Genomic DNA, 17,797 nt, shown 5'->3' with positions numbered 1-17,797 from the left:
GTCGACATGATAGGTTGAAACATTGTATACGTGTCTATGGTATCTCAAGATTACATAATATACAATACAAGTTGATTAAGTTATGGTTGGAATAGATTTGTTACCAATTTTCACGTAGCTAAAATGAGTAGTTTTTACCAATTTTGTTTTGCTCGCCATTTCTTCGTTTCTAATCCGTTTTGAGTGATTTAAGAGGCCACGGTTTCGTATTGAACTTGACTTTATGAAACTAAATAGAAAAGGTATAGGTTTATAGTCAGAAATACAAGTGACAAGTCGTTTTTGAAAGAGGTAGTCATTTCCGTCGAAAGAACGACATCTTGATGACTGTTTTGAAAACATACTTTCACTTTGAGTTTAATCATGATTTTTGGATATGGTTTCATGTTCATAAGAAAAATCATTTTCCCAGAAGTATAGCTTTTAAATCAAAGTTTTTCATAGTTTTTAATTATCCAAACCAAAACAGCCCCCGGTTGTAACTACGACGGCGCAAATCCGGTTTTATAGTGTTTATCGTGTTTCCGGGTTTTAAGTCATTAAGTTAGCATATCATATAGATATAGATCATGTGTATAGTTGATTTTAAAAGTGTAGTTAGAAGGATTAACTTTATTTGCGAACAAGTTTAGAATTAACTAAACTATGTTCTAGTGATTACTAGTTTACCACTTCGAATATGATAGCTTTTTATGTATGAATCGAATGATTTTATGAACATCATTACTACCTTAAGTTCCTTGGATAAACCTACTGGAAAAGAGAAAAATGGATATAGCTTCAACGGATTCCTGGATGGCTCGAAGTTCTTGAAGCAGAATCATGACACGAAAACAAGTTCAAGTAAAATCATCACTTGAAATAAGATTGTTATAGTTATAGAAATTGAACCAAAGTTTGAATATGATTATTACCTTTTATTAGAATGATAACCTACTGTAAGAAACATATATTTCTTGAGGTTGGATGATCACCTTACAAGATTGGAAAAGAGCTAGCAAACTTGAAAGTATTCTTGATTTTATGTAACTAGAACTTGTAGAATTTATGAAGAACGCTTAGAACTTGAAGTTAGAACTTGAGAGAGATCAATTAGATGAAGAAAATTGATGAATGAAAGTGTTTGTAGGTGTTTTTGGTCGTTGGTATATGGATTAGATATAAAGGATATGTAATTTTGTTTTCATGTAAATAAGTCATGAATGATTACTCATATATTTGTAATCTTATGAGATATTTCATGCTAGTTGCCAAATGATGGTTCCCACATATGTTAGGTAACTCACATGGGCTGCTAAGAGCTGATCATTGGAGTGTATATACTAATAGTACATACATCTAAAAGCTGTGTATTGTACGAGTACGAATATGGGTGCAAACGAGTAGAATTGTTGATGAAACTGAACGAGGATGTAATTGTAAGCATTTTGTTAAGTATAAGTATTTTTATAAGTGTCTTAAAGTCTTTCAAAAGTGTATGAATACATATTAAAACACTACATGTATATACATTTTAACTGAGTCGTTAAGTCATCGTTAATCGTTACATGTAAGTGTTGTTTTGAGACCTTTAGGTTAACGATCTTGTTAAATGTTGTTAACCCAAAGTTTATAATATCAAATGAGATTTTAAATTATTATATTATCATGATATTATGATATATTAATATATCTAAATATGATATATACATTTAAATGTCGTTACAACGATAATCGTTACATATATGTCTCGTTTCGAAATCCTTAAGTTAGTAGTCTTGTTTTTACTTATGTAGTTCATTGTTAATACACTTAATGATATATTTAATTATCATATTATAATGTTATATATAATATAACAATGTATGAATATGCTTCATATATATTTAGTAAGACGTGGTTATAACGATAATCGTTATATGTATCGTTTCGAGTTTCATACGTCAATAGTCTCCTTTTTAAGTATATAACTTATTGTTACTATTTTTAATGAGATACTTGATGATCATTATATCATGTTAAACATATATATTTATTCATTTATGTATCATCATGTCATATACAACTTATAGCGCTCGTGAATCATTGGTCAAACTGGGTAATTAGACGTTTACAAAATTTCCGTTTCAATTAACCAAGTCTTAACAAGTTTGATTGCTTAACATGTTGGAAACATTTAATAATGTAAATATAGTTTTCATTAAACATATAATCATATAAAGGTTCGGAAAAGTTCGGGTCACTACAGTTGGTGTGTTCTTGAGTAGTTGTTTTATAACTTGGTTTATGTATGGATTTATGAACTAGATTGAGCTAGATTTTGATGAAGATGATGAAGAACACTTAGAACAATGGAAGAACACTTGAGAGAGAATAATTTGATTCAAGAAAATTGCAAAGTGAATGTGTTTGTGAGTATGCTAGTTCACGTGAATTTGGTGCTTCCATATAGGCTCCATTAGTTTGTAATTTTGTGAAATATTTCATGCTAGATGTTAAATGATGGTTCCCACATGGTGAGGTGACTCACATGGGCTGCTAAGAGCTGATCATTAGAGTGTATATACCAATAGTAAATACATTTAGAATATGTGTATTGTACGAGTACAAATACGAGTGCATACGAGTAGAATTGTTGATGAAAATGAATGAGGATGTAGTTGTAAGCATTTTTGTTAAGTAGAAGTACTTTGATAAGTGTCTTGAAGTCTTTCAAAAGTGTATGAATACATATTAAAATACTACATGTATATACATTTTAACTGGGTCGTTAAGTCATCGTTAGTCGTTACATGTAAACGTTGTTTTGAAACCTTTAAGTTAACGATCTAGTTAAATGTTATTAACTCATTGTTTATTATGTCTAATGAGATGTTAAATTATTACATTATCATGATATCATGATGTATTAATATATCTTAATATGATATATATATATATATACATTTAAATGTCGTAACAAAGATAATCGTTACATATATGTCTCGTTTCGAAATCCTTAAGTTAGTAGTCTTGTTTTTACATATGTAGTTAATTGTTAATATACTTAATGATATGTTTACTTATCATTTATCATGTTTATATATAGTGTATCAATATCTTAAAATGATTCATATGTAATTAGTAAGACGTTGTTATAACGATAATCGTTATATATATCGTTTTCAAGTTTCTTAATTCAATAGTCTCATTTTTATGTATATAACTCATTGTTTAAATACTTAATGAGATACATACTTATCATAATATCATGTTAACAATATATATATCCATATATATATATGTCATCAAATAGTTTTTACAAGTTTTAACGTTCGTGAATCGCCAGTCAACTTGGGTGGTCAATTGTCTATATGAAACCTATTTCAATTAATCAAGTCTTAACAAGTTTGATTGCTTAACATGTTGGAAACACTTAATCATGTAAAAATCAATTTCATTTAATATATTTAAACATGGAAAAGTTCGGGTCACTACAATTTGTCCTTTGATTTCATAATCTGGCGCATTAATGTCTGGTTGAGTAATGGCGTGACCTTGGCCAGTGCGTGTAGCTATCATTCGATCCTCCATACTTAGAGGTTCCTGATTTTCCATAATTGAGTTTGTTGAATCTGAATCACTAGGGAATTCTGATTTAATGGTTTCTTCCTCGACAATCTCTGGTTGTATGATTTGTGGTTCAGGAGGAATGATTAGTGGTTCAGGATCTCTGAATTGTCCTTGAATATCCTCTGGGTTCTCAATTGTGAGGTTGGGTTCAAAAAATGGATTATTGGAAATTTGAATTGGAGTACTTGGTTGTCTAGATGATGATTCTAAAGAAAAATCAACGGCGACAATATTAGCAAGATGTCTTGATCGAGTTACAGGTGGTGAAAGTATGAAAGGTGGTGAACCTTTTGCTTGGTGCATTCACTGAATATCCTATTAGTTATAAAGATAAAAATTATTAAAGTTATCAAATTAATAGACTTTTCTGATTTTGCCCATGTTTCGAATAGCCAATAGATGCAGCAGGTAGCCAGGACCCTTTAAATTGGAAGCCCACAACTCGCCACTAACAAATCCAACTATTACTATGAACCAGAAAATTTTGGATGTCTATCAATTTAACCGCTTAAAATAATTTTTCGTCGAAATTTAAAGAAAATTTTGAAAATTCTATGTCCTAAAAACTAGAGCGTAGAAATGAGAAAGAAAAAGAGTGCGTTGAAAAACGTCGAAAAATAAAAGGTCGAAAAACAATAATAAGAAAGTATAGCGTCGAAACTTAGAATTCTAAAAACTTAAGACTAAAAGTTGCGTCTAAAGGTATTAAAGCTTAAAAGAATTCTAAATACAAAACGGCAATAACTTAAAAAGGCACTAAAATCTATTTAAAACTAAAGTGATAAGCAATGTCGTAAAATTCTAAATCACCTAAATCTTAATCTAAAGAAAAAGCACTTAAGGGATTTTACGGCAAAGCCTAAAAATCTAGAAATATAAAGTAACTATGGCAAAATACTAAGTTTAAAACTAATTACGAATGATAAATATACAGATTATAAATTAAAAGATAAAAATATATAATTTATAAAAAGATATAAAAAATGATAAAATTACTTATATTTTATAAAAATATTATTTTTATATTATTATTTTATAAAAGTATTAATTTATATATTAATAAAACTAATTAAAACTTAAAAATACAAATTTAATTTAAATACTAAACTAATTATTATTAAATTTAACCCTAATTACTAATTAATTAATAATAATTATTAATAAACCCTAACCCTAATCTGTACGACTATGGATCAGACCATGTCAGACCAGGTCATGTGGTCGCATGGGGTTAAAGGGTCAATCTCATGCGGTCGCATGGGGTTCAGGCTCAGTTCACATGTAGGTTCAAAATCGACAGGTTCAACTTTGTATATATATATATATATATATATATATATATATATATATATATATATATATATATATATATATATATATATATATATATATATTACTCTTTACTTTGATTTTTTTATTTTCTTATTTTATAGAAAATATAATATAACTAAAACTTATATAAAAAAACTTATTAGTTTTTGTAACTAAAAAAAAAACTTTTAATTTAAACTCTTAAAAATATAGATATATATATATATATATTTTTAACTAAAAAAAAACTTTTAATTTAAACTCTTAAAAAACCGCTCTGACACCAACTGTAGAGACCCGTCCTAATCCATCTGGACGAAGTCCATATCGATTACAAACGATTCACAATAGTTGATTACATCGCGAGGTATTTGACCTCTATATGATACATTTTACAAACATTGCATTCGTTTTTAAAAGACAAACCTTCTTTACATCGAAAGTTGACGGCAAGCATACTATTTCATAATACCTCCAACTATAATTGGCTTAATAATAATCTTGATGAACTCGACGACTCGAATGCAACGTCTTTTGAAATATTTCATGAATGACTCAAGTAATATCTCTAATATGAGCAAATGCACAGCGGATTATTTCTTTCATACCTGAGAATAAACATGCTTTCAAGTGTCAACCAAAAGGTTGGTGAGTTCATAGGTTTATCATAAAACAATAAAATTCATCATTTTGATAGACCACAAGATTTAAATCCTGCATGGTACAAATGGGCCCGAATCCTATACCCACCTGTAATGTACATGCGATATCTTTTAAATACAGTACACCTTTCTCGTGTACGAAATCATCTTTCATAAATCTTAGTAACCGTACACATATCTTGTGCACAAAAATAACATACACATAACCTGTGTATAAAATCATTCTCTCGATACATAACATTCACTTTTCATTGCTTTCATAGCTTGGCTTGGTAACCGACCTTAACATATAATGCGCATAATAATATCCCCAAAACAGAACATCTCATCTGTATAATAATCATATAAACTTCGAAGTACTAAACACCACGCCCACTAGCCCTTCCGTCTAGTGAACATTCTGGGTGGGGGTGTTAAACCTGGTAGCTACCTTTAGGATTCGCGTCAATTAGGCGTGCACTAATTCTCAAAATTAGTGATGTTCCCTAATTCTTAGGTTACCAAGCAATAATAATCAGGGGAAAAATATTCATATCAATTGTGGCAATTATCACGTCCACATAATTCAATGGTGGCAATTATCACGTCCACATATTTCATTCGAGGAATGTTTTGCTTGTGTCTATCTCGTCAAACATTTATAAAAGCATTTCATGTATTCGCAGTTCAGAATGTATTTCAATAGCATTTAATAAAGCAGTTGTAAAAGTAGCGCATGTATTCTCAGTCCCAAAAATGTAGAGTAAAAGAGAATCAAATGAACTCACCTATTGTATTTTGTAGTAAAAATACATATGACGATTTTGAACAAATGCATGGTTGGCCTCGGATTCACGAACCTATATCATTTGTATATCTATTAAAATATATACTCGTGATCGAATAATTCTATTTATTATTAATGATGTATTTGTTATATTATTAATTTATAAGTTTCATTATTTATTTATATTTTCACTTTATATACGTAGATATATTAATATAATTAAGTTATGTAATTTAAATATATTTTTGTATATAAAAATCTTTATTTTTATACCTATAACCTTAACAACGTTGTTAAAACTTTTAATTTTAGTAATCATAATTATTTTAATAATGATAATATAAATAATTTTGATAATTATAATGTTAAAACAACGTTGTTAAAAATCTTTAATAATATCAACACAATTAATGATAATCATATTAGTACAAGTAATGATAATATTTATAATAATACTTATGTTACTATTAATAACAATAATAATAATAGTACTAATTTGTTAACCTTAATGATAATACTAATTTTAATACTAATAATAATAATAATAATAATAATAATAATAATAATACTGATAATAATAATAACTAAAATGATAATTTTACTACTAGTGATAGTTATGATAATAATACTAGTAATAACAATAATAATAATACTAATAATAATCGTAATTGTAATTATATTCATGATAATAATATTAAATGATAACTATACGTATATTAGTAATAATAATAACTATAATTATAACACTAGTAACAAGAACAATTTATAATCATAATTATATCCTTAATAACTAATAATAATAATCATAACAATAATAATAATAATCATAAGAATAAGAATAAAATAAATTGGGTATACCCTTAAAAGCTTTGTGTAAAAAGAATTGCCATGGACCGGACTCGAACGCAAGACCTCTCGCATACCCAACACAACACTTAGCCACTGCACTGTCCACTGTTTTTCTGTTTTTATCCCACTTTATTTCTATATATCTATTATCTATCTATTTCGAATTTTTTTCTCTTCTCCTTCAATATCTAAATCGACCAGTGATACCCCAAATCATAAAAGCGTGATACAAGTTTGGATGAAGGTGTATAATTGAAACCAACGATTATTATAGATTGATTGAAAAAAAAAAAAATATATATATATATATATATATATATATATATAATGGCAGAAGCTTGACCTCGTCAAAGAACACAAAGAAAACTCATATATTGATTTTGAATTACAGTACGTTTTAGCTTATGATTTCTTCACGAAATAGTTTTCAATTTACTCCTAGAAACTACTCGGATTATCAATTGAATTTGAAACACCCAGTTGAATTCGAATTTCCTCATGAACCAAAACGGTTGACTTTTTAAAAATCAAGATTGTCTCAAAAATTGGAACACGATAGTTAAAATTGAACCTTGAAAGTTTCCAGATAGTTTTAGTAAAAGATTTAGAACGTAACTGCATTAACACATTTTGTATTTTCATTCGATTTCTTAATTTTAATAAAAAGGTATAAGAACAGAGGTTTTATCAAGCTTTTTATTTTCTGTTTTTGAATTGCAGGGAAAAATGGATTTGTTTGAGTTACTGAATGAATAAGATACTTATAATTGATCTTATTTTGTTTGTAATGAAGCTGGATTGGGACGTACAACAATGGCAGACAGGAAGTACGAGCAGTTTGTATCAGATGGAATAAAAAAATTATACAGATGGTTACACTCAACTGATTTTGTTATTTTGTATCTGATTTGGGATTGTTTGGAATCAATTTTGTAGACAGAAACAACTTTAACAGCAATTTTTTTTGATGGTGAAAGCAAACAGAATCGTACCTTTTCTTGACTTCTATAATTTATATAATTAAATTAATATTAATAATTAATAAATATATTATTAATAATATTCATAATTATTTATATCAATAATAATAAATAATAATGATATTAAAATCATAAAAATGATAATAATTATATTACTAAAGATAATAATAATAGATTGTATTATTTTCTAATAAATATAATTATATTAGTACTAATAATAATAATAATAATAATAATGTTGATAAAGAAAATAATAACAAATAATCATAATAACTTAAAATTATAATTTTACTACTAGTTTTAATGATAAATTAAATGTATTAACTTATACATTATATTAAATAATTGTATACTGATATTAACATTACTATTAATAATGAAAGTAAATATAATAATATTGATATAACAATTTATACATATCGAATTTCATATATATATATATATACTATATATTAAACTAATATATTAATAATACAGATATCAAAATTGATAATGAAAGTAATATAATAACTATATTTCAACTTATAAATTAATATAATTATATTTTATTAATGATGTAATACCTATAATTACATATTTGAATATTTAGTATTTATACATATTAGATATATTACAACGTACATATAATATTAATTGTGTACAGAATTTATATATATATATATATATATATATATATATATATATATATATATATATATATATATATATATATATATATATATATATATATATATATATATATATTTTAATAATATCTCATTAATTTTTAAATTACTTTACATGTTTAAATCAAATGATTAAATGGTATTATATTAATACAATTTAATATATACACATATATATATTTACATATATATATTTATTTACATATTTATTTACACAATTGTTCGTGAATCGTCGGGACTGGTCAAAGGTTAAATGAATCCATGTAAACAGTTCAAAAATTTTGAGACTCAACATTACAGACTTTGCTTATCGTGTCGGGATCATATAAAGATTGAGTTTAAATTTGGCCGTAAATTTCCGGGTCGTCATATATATATATATATATATATATATATATATATATATATATATATATATATATATATATATATATATATATATATATATATATATATATATATTATATTTTTGTAACTTATATAAAATTATATTTTTACAAAAATAGCTTAAAAACTATTTTTTTTAATATGGCGTTTCGCTTCGGCATTGTTGAGTTCCCCGGTAGCGGCGCCAAAAATACTTGATGTGTTATTTTACTACGAAATACTATTAAATATGATACAATTTTTCACAAGTTATTTATTTATTTATTGAATGGATATACCTAAACCTTGCTACAACACTTATAGGCATTGTACCTAATCGTAGAGTAGTGTAGTTTTTAGTAAGTCCGGTTCGTTCCACAGGGAGTCAGCTAAGTTTAACGCTATATTTATTTTAAAATATATTTGTATAAATATATATATATATATATAAGTAATATTATTATTATTATTATTATTATTATTATTATTATTATTATAAAAGGGGGTTTTACCGTTTAGTAACCGGTTTGTCGATTTTATGTCTTAAGTCACAATTAAAACCTAATGTAAAAATATTAAATATAAATATAACATAATTTAAAGCGTAAAGTAAATGAAAATAAATAAAAGTGCGATAAATAAAATTGCAGTAATTTAAAGTACGATAAATAATATGACGGTAAATAAAAGTGCAATGAGATATAAAATAAAGGAATTATGCTTATTTAAACTTCCGTAATCATGATGTTTGACGTGTTGATTTTAATTTATTACCATGGGTTAATTGTCCTTTGTCCTGGATTATTCGATACGTCCATCTGGTTTTTGTCCATAATAGTCCATCGGTCATAAATATAAAGTAATCCACCCCTTGTTTTAATGAGTCCATTGACTATTAATCTATTCCCGTGTCCGATTAAATATACAATTATTAGTGTTTATAAATATCCCGCCCATCGTATCCGATCGAGTGTATGTGGTTATTCATAGATACGTCAAATTGTAAATTTCTATATTAAATTAAAGAACTATCATTCAGTTAAACAAATATAAAGCCCATTAATAGCCCATAGTTCAATTTCCACAAGTGTCGGTCTTTTGTCCAAACCCCAATTATGGTCCAAAGCCCAATAACCCAGTCTTTATAGTTAGTCCAACATCATGATTACTTCGACTTAAATAAACATAAAAATAACTTAGCTACGTGACATTAATTTAAAAATGTTGAACATAACTTACAATGAGTATTAATCGCGTAGTGTTACACGGACAGAATTTTGACTTACAACTTAAAACATTCGCTACTATAACCTTATTATTATTATTATTAACTTAATATTAAAATTATAATTATAAAATATAAATATATATGAGAGAGTGCGGAGAAGGATGATGAAAATTGTGTGTATAAAACGTCGAGCAAACTGCCTTTTTATAGGACCTGACCTCACTGTTACAGCCATTCAATCGCATGCAATTTGGTCTTCCTGGCCATGCATTCACATGGCCCCCTGGGACAGCTCACATACTTTTGTTTTCTTATTTGCCGACGTTTTTATTTAATAATATAATATAATATATATAATTTTATATAATTATATATATATATATATATTATTATATTCATGTGTGTAGTTGACTTGTACTTTCAGCTCCGTTGCGTCGCGCGTTGAAAGTTGGTTCATGTCCTGGTTCCGAATTTTTGAATGTCCTTTCGTACGATTTAATATCTTGTACTTTGCGTTTTGCGGCTTGTACTCTTGTAATTTCTAGACGTTTATCATCAATAATTTGAACCACTTGGATTGTACTTTGTACTTTTTAGCTTTTTGGTCGTTTGCGTCTTCAAATCGTCGAATCTGTCTTTTGTCTTCACCTTTTATTATTTAAACGAATATCACTTGTAAAATAGAACAATTGCAACTAAAAGCTTGTCTTTCTTGAAGGATAATGCTATGAAATATATGTTCGTTTTTAGCATTATCACTTATCCCTGTAAAGATTTCGTGCAACCAAGGCATTCGTAGGTTCGAAATACTTTATAGAGAAAGTGAATACATGATTCAAGAACGAATCCAGGCAGTCAATTCATACCCGATTTCTAACAGTTTTTTGGTTTTTAGGTACTCTTCATCATGGCTAGGAAGTAATAATAAATGGCTAATGATATTTTCACTTAATTTTTTATAGATCCACTTAAATGTTCTAATTTACCCTTAAATACTTTCATACATAGATTTCTTGTTGGTATCTATTAAAGGGTACATCTGGAAACTGACTTGAAATTGTAATGGATTTATAAGAAACACAAATGAAAATATCAACTCCCATAATAATACTGTAATGTTTTTTGATGGGTTACATCCCCTCCACCATTCGGTACACAGATTTTGTCTTTTTATCACTCCGTGTTAAAGTTAATGCTCTCTTTTGTCTTAGACTATTCCTAACTCTAACTGTGAGGTCAGAGTCGAATTGTGCACTTTTTGGTGAAAATGTGAATTTTTGACCGTGATTGTTTTTAACACCCGTTAATCCAAATCATAAATAAATTAAAAACAAATTAAATCAATAAATTAAAAAGGTCTTAAATTTTGATTGGTCAAAACCAATCTCACGCTCGAAAACCATTCCGTCAACATCTCAACTCACGCCTCACTCCATCAGTTTTTGACGCCCGGTTAGGGTCGTCATTTTCCGTTACATGGCGACACATCACCTCACGCCCTTAATTTCACGCCGTGTTAGAATCAGTCTTTGAGAACTAAATTACAAATGATTAAAGGCTTTCATCTCTTTTCCTTTCCCCGCTCTCATTTGCGCCGCCTTCATCACCAAAATTCTCAAATACCATCACCCTAATCATATGAGCTTGGAACCATTCAATTCAATTAAATACAAAAGAAAATACACCGAGAATATCTAAACGTAAAAAAAGAGTAGGACATGTTGTCGTAATTAGTATATATGTGAATTACTATTACTAATGTTTAAATTGACACTAATGTTATTTATAATTAAGTTGTCAACACTTCTAGTAATTTTAAAAATTATGTCTGTAACACAAAGACCTTATATATCTTCACTATGTGCCCTACTCATTCCTCTTATATACTAAAACGTAAAGTATGGAGTACTCATTCCTCAGCACAATCCATAGTTTATAATTCATCGAAACAAGGTTGCCATACAATATATGCAAGCATACAGACCATTAATCAATATCCGATCCATTTTCTGCTACATCTCGTCCGACTCTCGAAAGTACTGTATGATTTACTACAATGTATTTTCGTTGACACGACGTAATACATTATCCCAAATCATACTTTCATTTCGAGTATCTGGAAGCAAGATCTTAATCATGTTCACCAATCCATCGAGGTCTTACCAACCCTGGTAACTGTTACTTACAATCCACTGATAATAAACCATTTCACGCGAATACATATTTTGAAAACTCAAACTTTAACACTCAATGTAACAACCATTGTCTGTCCACAAGTCGATCACTATCAACATTGTCTCTATACCACACAAAAGAATCTCACATACAATGCATTATACAAAGTAATTGTTTTTCCAGAACTAAATTCTAAAACAATATTTCCATGACCAAGAACATGGACGATTGATTCATTCCCATGTGGAGTACATAATCATCCGGTTCGAATGTCTTGAACCAACAACGATCCTTGCAAGTATGATATTTGGCACCCAAATCAATCCACCAAACGATGTTATCATCCTGCACATAAAATGCTTCACTAATATGTGATACACAATTCTTAACATAATTTATAATAATATCAAAATTCTGACCTATGTTGGGAACTTGGTCCTTAGACCTGTCTCCCAAACCAGAACCGCTTACTCCACCACTGTTCTACCTTTCACGATAATCTCTCTTGAAATACCAGATTTGCCACAAAGCCAACAAGCCTTTTAATCCTTCTTGATGGAACCATCGTTTTACCATGAAACTTACGTTTCTTTCCATTGAACTTTTCGTTGTTGTTTTTGTTTGTAACACCCTGATTTTTTTTATCACAGCGAAAGTATTATTAATTACCAAAATACCATAGTTATCAAATCATCTTAGTTTACGTTATTACAATATTCCAAAACATCGGTGTTACATGAAAACATTATAAAACCAGAAAACATCAGAGTTAAGCACGTAGTCAAACATGTCTTCAACCCAACAGCAACACCCATCCTAATCAGCAGTACCTAAACCTGCAAGGGGTGAAAATGTGGGGGAATTAGCACACAGCTAAGTGAGTGGATACTATCTAACAGACCAAACATAAGCAACTGAACATGCATGGGGTCACAGTTATGCTAACGTCCTGAACTAGCATACAATAACTGACAATATGAGGATCGGCGGCTTGTACGAGCACACGACGTAGTTGATCAAGCTACAGTCTACCGATAGTCCGTTTTACTGATTTCACTCCATAACCGTCCAGACACAACACATGCGTCCTTCTATGCTATACTGAACAATCAGTAACTCATGACCCGACCAGGCTACCACTGTCGACCTCACATCAACCCTGCCTTGCTGCCTCGGAGGGTTCCCAACCTTGCTGCCTCGGTTGGTGTCAAACTAACAGTGAGCACATAAGATCATAGATAAATAGTCATGCAGTCATCCTAACTAGCATGGCAATATCTAACTACGCATGGTAATCGTACTGAACATAAACATAGTAATAAAGAGTATGAACAAGTAGCATGTCAGCTACTTAATACTCTATCCGGAGATAGACCCACTCACCAACTACCAGCAACGGCTCAGATTCTAACTACTGAGCTTTCTCTTTATCCTTTCCACCTGAGAATAAACATAACCAAGTCAGTTATCATGTCTTGATATCATCTCAGTACTAAGACAATAGCATCAATATACAAGCACTTGAACACTTAATCAATCTGACCAGTCAACCGTACGAGTGACACTCACCCGCACGTTTGAGGAACCTCAACCGTGCGGTTGACACCTCACTCGTACATTTGGTCCTTGGTCAAATATCTAATTAAACAATAGTGGATCCGTACGGTTGACCACACGAGTGACATATGACTCGTACGAGTCACATCTCAACCGTATGATCTAACTTTCAAATATACCAATTCAAGTAGTCACTCACTAGTGCGGTTCATCATGCGGTTGACCGCCTCAACCGTACGATTGAAAGCTCACTCGTGCGAGTGAAGAAGATCAGTAGCAACAGCTATTTATTTGGGTTTCAACCTAAAATCGTAACATCAAGCAACAATACATATACTAAATCAACACCTACAAACATGTAATCACTATATGATAAGTCTACATCATAATTTCGACCCATAACGACACTCAAAAGCGTGCAAAACAAGGCATACACCCTAAAACCCCTTTTTCTGACCAAAATAAAGTTTGATCCAGCTTCTTAAAAGTTTACCATTATAAAGGATTTTTTATTACAATTCCAACGATACTTGATTCATTAAAAACGAAGTTACGGTTTGAAAGTTATGACCAAAACAAGTTTTCACAAATCTGACCCTGTGCTCACACGAGTGACCGAGGTCTCACTCGTGCGAGTGAGTCCTCACACGCGCAGTTGACCCTCATAAGTGTGGTCACTCGTGCGGGTGACCTGTCACTCGTGTGGGAGCTGAAGAACAGCTCCTGCACGCTGATTTTCGCATTTGTGGCCCAAAAACTCGATTTTTGCAAGTTCTAACCTTAAAACCACTTGAAAAACATCATATAAACCTTATAACAACTATTTCTAACATCAATTAAGCATAAAAAACACAAAACATGAAGATTCAAGCTCAAAAATGCTTAAAACCCACTTTACACCCAAACCCAATTCTTTAAGAATTAACACACGAATTCAAGTAAACAAACCTGGATTAATGATCACAAAGATAATAAGAAACAATCTTTAAAACCTTACAATCCAATTTCTAGCTTGGATTAATTAGGGTTTGTGAAGGTGTAGAGTTTAGGTACGGGTGTGTGTGTGTGTGTGTGTGTGTAGAATGTTCAAGAAATGAAAGGAAAGAGCAGATATAACATACTAAATGGGTTTAAAACCCATACCCCACAACACACGGGTATTTACCAGTTATCTAATATCTTTTGTACTTACTTTGGCAACTCTAACGGAGTCCAAATTCAACAAACGAACCATTTCTGTGACCCTTATCACAAACTGGTCTTAACCAACTAATTAGTTAATAATAAACATATTATTAAAATAAAAACATATTTTAACCACAATTATAAATCTAAGGGTAATTAAGTAATCTTACTTCTAACCCCGGTTTCAGTCTGTTACAAATCCACCCCCTTAAAGAGATTCCGTCCTCGGAATCTGGTCTTGGTCAACAAAGGTCATGAGTACCATGAACCACCACAACAGGTCACAACTAGACCTAAACCAAAACTGGTCTTACGGTCATATACCCTACAAAGCTCCATCCATTTCTCCTAAGTCAAAAGATAACTCAGTTTCCCAAAGTCAAACACATCTTCTAATAAAACTGCCGCAAGGGTTAAGACCCGCTATACAATGAACTACAATTTCTTATACACTACACAACATCTGAAACGTTCCTTACACACCGATCTAGTTTATCTTTTGTCTATACTACCTTCAAAAGTAATTCAATGTTGAAAACCTGCCGAACAAGTCTAATTCCGTCCAAATTCCAAACTTGATCAGTCATAAATCTTACGAATTACCACAAAATTTCCATCTCAAGTCTAAGTTTTACACACTAACCTGTCGAGTCACCATTAATGACCCTCTACATGATATCTGTCAATCATGATTCGTGGATAGCCCCGAATCACAATCATCGAATTTCCCAAATCAACCCAATCTAAGTACTGATTAATGAATATCATTTACCTCAAAACACACAACATAGCTAATTTCATCACTACAATATTGCTAAGTCAACTCGGACTACACTAAATTATCCAAATTTCGTAATTTAATATCTGTCTCAATCCTGATAATAAGAATTTCATCTAAATTAGCTCAATTGTGACGATATTCACTCACTAATTTAATGACTGAAATGCATTACTGGTCCACTCATCCAGTGTAGAACCGCTTACCAACACAGTTCCAAGTCAAATATAATCAATAGTTCACGAATCCTGAGTATAGAATAACCATCATCCTATACCGGAAGTAAATTATCTAATAGTTAATTGCTTCAAATAACCTTAATTCTTCTGTCTAACATCGCTAAAGTTATTCCTCATAGGTCATGACTAGGTTAAGTTTTCATTAGAATCCTCAATCCAAACTTATTAAACTAATAATTACACAAGTCTAGGTACATTACATTCGTCAGCACCTCGTCAGAAAAGTAAGCTTTTGGTCAAAATCCTCTAAAATTCAAAACAGACTATCAATCACTGTATCTCCTCTAACTCCCGAAACTACGGTATGATTTACCATGATGTATTCCGTTGGCCAGGCGTAATACATCATCCCAAATCATATCTTCATTTCGGGTACTTCGGAGCAAGACCCTAATCGAATCTGTTAATCAATCGCAGTGTTTATACTCTGATCACTGAGAGTTATAATCCACTAATTAACAAATATATTCTAAACTCAGGGTTTCTAATTTGTTATCTGATTACAACTATCCTGGCACATTTTCACTGCTCAAATGTACCCAATTAATCCTTCTATCGTAACCTACTAGTATTTTCCAACACTTCTCTCTAATTCTTCTACTGTCACAATACCCCGTGAACATGGTATTAGCAATTTACATTGATTCATTCTTAAGTGATACTAATCACAACCTCACTCACTATCGGATACTCACCCTAGTCTTATGATCAACTCACACACAAAACTCAATCCTCAGTCCAGTCAAAGTCCATCTCTTCCTACCCAAGAGACCAATACTAGGAAACAACCTGCACTTACGTTCTAAGTACCACACATAAGGTCACGTCTGGCCAAGAAAGGAAGATAGTTCCTTATGACAACCCTACGGGTCCTACACGACAAACCTAGTCATATAAGGATACTACTGGTCCAGTCACATCTACTGGTTCTACCATTTTCTATTAACCATACAGACTATGTCTCAAAAGACCCCTAACTAAGGCTCAAGTCTCTGGTAAAGACATAAGGGAACTATGACCCTAATTTTGTTTATTAATCCATCGAGGTCTTACCCACACAAGCCATTTTTAATTATAGTTCACTAAGTAACTCTAAAAGATCACAAGGTTTGTTGACAAAAGCCTTATCACTCAACAACAACTATCCCAATCTGTTTACAAATCAGTCACCATCTATATTGTTCCTAGTCCATCCAAAAGATCACCTTTTACAAATACACTTGCAAATTTGATTCATAAGTTCACGAACACAATCACTAACCCTATCCTTACTATTCAAGTTCTGAAGTTTACAACCTTCACGCAAAGATGCCACACGATGCTCAAAGCATAGGAATATATTATGATGCATCATTCCAACCTAATGATATACGAATCACAATTCCAAGCCTCAACCACCCATTTGATCAATCCCCAAGTCATAACACAAATCAGATGAAATGTCC

The sequence above is a fragment of the Rutidosis leptorrhynchoides genome, chromosome 9, assembly GCF_046630445.1.
Source record: "Rutidosis leptorrhynchoides isolate AG116_Rl617_1_P2 chromosome 9, CSIRO_AGI_Rlap_v1, whole genome shotgun sequence".
Lineage (NCBI taxonomy): Eukaryota > Viridiplantae > Streptophyta > Magnoliopsida > Asterales > Asteraceae > Rutidosis > Rutidosis leptorrhynchoides.
Note: the sequence above shows the minus strand (reverse complement) of the source record.